The 4,439-nt window shown below is 48.1% G+C and overlaps 1 long non-coding RNA gene across 1 annotated transcript; it reads right to left on the bottom strand.

The window, feature by feature from the left end:
• Positions 1 to 425: 425 nt before the first annotated feature.
• On the bottom strand, positions 426 to 3,721 carry LOC143434529 (uncharacterized). Its single transcript, XR_013104060.1, has 2 exons — positions 1,304 to 3,721; positions 426 to 1,162 (listed from the first exon to the last, which is right to left on the bottom strand). It is a non-coding gene; the product is annotated as an uncharacterized LOC143434529 (long non-coding RNA).
• Between the last annotated feature and the right edge of the window lie 718 nt (positions 3,722 to 4,439).

Raw genomic sequence — 4,439 nt, 5'->3', positions numbered from 1 at the left:
CGCATAGTAGTTACAAGCCATCTTAGGCTACAATGCAAGACTCTGTCTCAAAATAACAGAAGAAAGCCAGGTACAGTGGTACTTCCCTATAATCCCAGAATTTGAAAGGCAGAGGCAGGATTGTTTCTAGTTCAAGGCTAACCTAGACCACAGAGTGAGCCTTTGTCTCAAAAAAAAAAAACCCAGAACAAACAAAAAAGAATGAGTCGAGCCAGGCATGGGAGCACCCATAGTGAGGTCAAGGCCAAATGGAGGAGGAGGAGGGAGAGGGGGAGACGGAGGGGGGTTGGAGGAGGAGGAGAAAGAGGAGGAGGAGGAGGACGAGGAGGACGAGGAGGACGAGGAGGACGAGGAGGAGGAGGAGGACGAGGACGAGGAGGAGGATGAGGATGAGGACGAGGAGGAGGAGGACGAGGAGGAGGACGAGGACGAGGACGAGGACGAGGACGAGGACGAGGACGAGGACGAGGACGAGGACGAGGAGGACGAGGAGGATTATAAAGTTAGCGATGCAGCTTGGTTGGCAGAGTGCATGCTTAGCATGAAACCCTGAGTTCTAGTCCCAGCACAGCATAAAACCAGTAGTAGTAGCAGTAGTGCATGCCTGTAAATCGCGGCACTCAGGAGGTGGAGGCAGGAGGATTAAAAGTTTTAGTAAAATCAAAGCCAGCCTAGGCTACATAAGACTGTCTCAACAAGCGAAAAGAACTAAAACAAACAAAAACCAAACCAAAAAGCAAAACAAACAACAGCAACAAACAAACAAACAAAAAACCAAGAAAGGGTAAGGGAAATGATGTTACCAACAGAACCATACACTGTATTCAGAAGGACGGAGGACAGTGAGCCATTCTAGAAGGAGTTCGGTTAACACCTGGTATACAGGAAAGCAAGTTTCCGTGCGTAGGTCCCGGAGTGGGGCTGAGGCAGGGCTCCAAGGTGGGTTGGCAGTCCCCGACTTCCAGGACTGGGGCCGTTTTGCTGGAGCTTGGGGCCCGGAAGGGCCTCAGGCTGGCGTTCAGGCTCCACGTGACTCCTGCCCCTTCCAGGGCCCTCTTCCGCTGGCTGCCAGCAACCCAGCTTCCCCTTTACCTTAGCATTTGGGCACCTGGAAGAGATTAGGCTCTGGCAACCCTGCAGGGCCCTTTATGCATTTCCTCTTCTACAAGATTTGAAGGGAGAAAAAAAAAAAAAAAATCGGAATGAGATCAGTTCTAGCACGTTCCCCCCAGAGATCCATGTAAAATCGACAGAGAAGAGCCCATTTATCACCACACTAGGCTTTTCCTGTTTTGAGCCTGACCTGTTCTTGGCAGACTCCCCGATCCTGTTTCATCACACGAAAGGCTCCGGATAGGCTTTTAACCCTCTCTCCTCCCCCTCCCAATCGTTCCCTATCCTGCTCCTGAGGGTAGAGACACAAAATGAGGGCAGGGTCCTCTGCGACAGGGTCCTCTACCCTGCCGCCTCTGCATTCTCACCCTTCCCTCTTTCCTTGATGACATTTGGCGGAGGTGGTGCAGGGGACCGCAGCCACCTGCTACAGCCTCCCCGGTGTTTTCAGAGGTCTGGGATGTGGGTTACAAAGAGCTGTCAGATCAAGTTCAAACGAAACACCTGGCCCAGTCTGACCTGCTCAGGAAATCAATAGGGGCACCGGCCATGAAATGAGAGCTGAATAATGACACTTCCTGGTTGCCCTGCAAAACCGGTGGGGGTGGTGACAAGCTCATTTCACTTCTGCATGGTTAACTCATGATTATACCCTGACCACACAGCACGGATGGAATAGTGCCTCTCCCTGACCCCTAATCCCTAACGTGGCTGTATTTGGAACAGGTCCTAGAAGGTAAAAATGAAAAGCCTGAGACTGCAGAGATGGCTCAGTAATTAAAATGCCTGTTTCTCTTTCGGAGGACCTGAGTTCAGGACTCCCAGCACCCACTTTGGGCGGCTTGAAGATGTCTGTAACTCCAATTCCATAGGATCCCACACCCTCTCCTGGGCTCCTAGAACACCTGCGCGCGCGTGCTTAATTAATCAATTAATTAAAAAATCTGGGCCTGGAGAGATGGCTCAGTGGTACTAAGAGCATTTGCTGCTCTTGCAGAGAGCCGGAGTTGAGTTCCCAGTGCCCACAAGGTGGCTTGCAACCATAAGTAACTCTATTTCCCTGATAACTGATGCCCTCTTCTGGTCTCCCCGGGCACCAGGCATTTCAGGTAAAATACTCATATACATGAAAATAAATATTTTAAAATGTTTAAGTAACAAATAAGCCGATGAACACCAAGTGAGGCCACACAGGCAGATCCCCAGAGCCCTGACCATACAGGACAGGTCACCAGAGAGCTGTCTGTCCCACCTCCCACCATCAGCACCACGTGACACAGCAAAAATGCAGCTTTGTGCAAGCCAGAAAGAGAGGGACCAAAAGCAAATGTCACCTTGATCTGGGGCTTCCAAGGCTTCAGAATCGTGAGAAGGAGCTGGGTGTGGTGGCTCATGCCTGGAAAAGAGCACTTGGGGTTTTCTTTTTTGTTTTGTCGTAAAGAACTAAGAAGTTAGTGTGTTCAAGCCACCCAGACAGTTCGGGCTGAGGATCCGCGGCAGACAGTCTGTGTATGCATCCTGTTGTTTCCGGAAGCTCGCTTGTAATTCAGTGGTTCCAGTTAATTCCATGATCCTCCAGTCACCAATATAGATGTGCTTCCCTGTAGGGACAGTTACATCCTAATAAAGAATGTCACGGGCAGGGAATGTAGAGGACTTGCCTAGTGTGTGCAATGCCCTAGGTTCAATTCCCAGTACTTCGAAAGGACAGCAGGGATTGGTCAGGATGCCAAGCAGCACCTCTCCCTGCTTCTCACAGACAACGTCAGACTACAAGGTGAGCTGCCTAGCTGTGCCGTTCCCTTCCCTTGTTCACATGACAGGAAGCCCCAAGAACTAATGCAATGAAGTAATTAAGAAGCAGGCACAGGGCCAGCAAGAGGGCTCACCTGGTAAGAACAAGGATACTAGCTGCCAAGCCTGACAACCTAGGTTCAATCCCCAGAACCTACACTTGGTTCTTGGTGGAAGAACCGACACCTGGAAGTTGTTTTTTGATCCCCACATGTTCCCGTGGCACACGCCTACATCAACTACCTCCTCTGCCATAAATGGATAAATTCATGTAATCAAAAAAAAAAATACTTTTAAAGGAAACATAACAGTTGGGCATAGTGGTCACATCTCTAATTCCAGCACTCAGGAGATTCATGCAGGAGGATGTAGAATCTCTTGGGTACTGAATTACCTGTCAATAAAAGAGCTGCTGGCCTATTAGTATAGGCAGGATATAGGAGGTGGGAGTTCCAGCAGGGAGAGAGGATTCTGGGATAGAGTCAGGTACAGGAAGGAAGGAAGGAAGGGATTTGCCCCCCAAAATTGATGGAGCTGGTCACATGAACCTGAGGAGAGGTAACTGGCCACGTGGCAGAACTCAGAATAGAATAAACAGGATAACCATAACGGAGTTACTAGCTAGCAGGGATGAGTCAAAGCTTCTGGCCTATGCATTTATTCATAAATAATAATTCAGTCTCACTGTCGTTATTTCGAGAATGTGAGCTTGGGTGGAAAGGCCTGAGATTACAGGAAGATCAGGAGTTCAAGACCATCCTTGGCTACATAATAAATTTGAGTCTATCCTAGACAACACAAGACCCTGTCTCAAAAAAACAGAAACAAACAACCCCGCCCCTCAAATTAGGCATGGAAATCTACTGGGTGGCCACCCTAGTAATCATTTGCATTCTATTTTTTTTTTTTTAACAGACTTCTTTTTTTTTTTTTTTTTTTCTTTCAAGACAAGGTTTCTCTGTGTAGTCCTGGCTGTCCTGGAACTCACTCTGTAGACCAGGCTGGCCTCGAACTTTAACAGACTTCTAACAGTATGTTGCTGCTTTTGAGTCTGGCCCTCATTTATCCTAGGCTGGGCTTTGTAGCCAGGGATAACTCTGAACCTCTTATGAGTTTCCTGCCTCTACCTCCTAAATTCAGAGATTACAGGCATCAGATACCACACCAAATGTGTGTGACACTAGGGACAGAATCCAGGGCTTTGTAAATACTAGGTAAGCATACAGCCATCTGAGCTACAGACCACACTCACTGCAGTGGCTTTTGGTTTTGTTTGGTTTGTTTTTTGGTTTTGTGTTTTTAAAGCAGGGTCTCACTAAGTAGCCTTGGCTAACCTGGGACTCACTATGTAGACCAGGCTGGCCTCAAATATACAGAGATCCAACTGCTTCTGTCTTCCAAATGCTGGGATTTAAGATGTGTACCACCACACCTGGCAATGCAAATATTTTTGACTGTGGTAAAATTCACAGAGCAAAATTCACCCTAGCCAATCAAAAGCAAGCACTCTTTAACATTTTGTACTTTCACAA

Source organism: Arvicanthis niloticus, chromosome 15, assembly GCF_011762505.2.
Source record: "Arvicanthis niloticus isolate mArvNil1 chromosome 15, mArvNil1.pat.X, whole genome shotgun sequence".
Taxonomy (NCBI): Eukaryota; Metazoa; Chordata; class Mammalia; order Rodentia; family Muridae; genus Arvicanthis; species Arvicanthis niloticus.
This window is presented reverse-complemented; position numbering and strand designations above follow the sequence as displayed.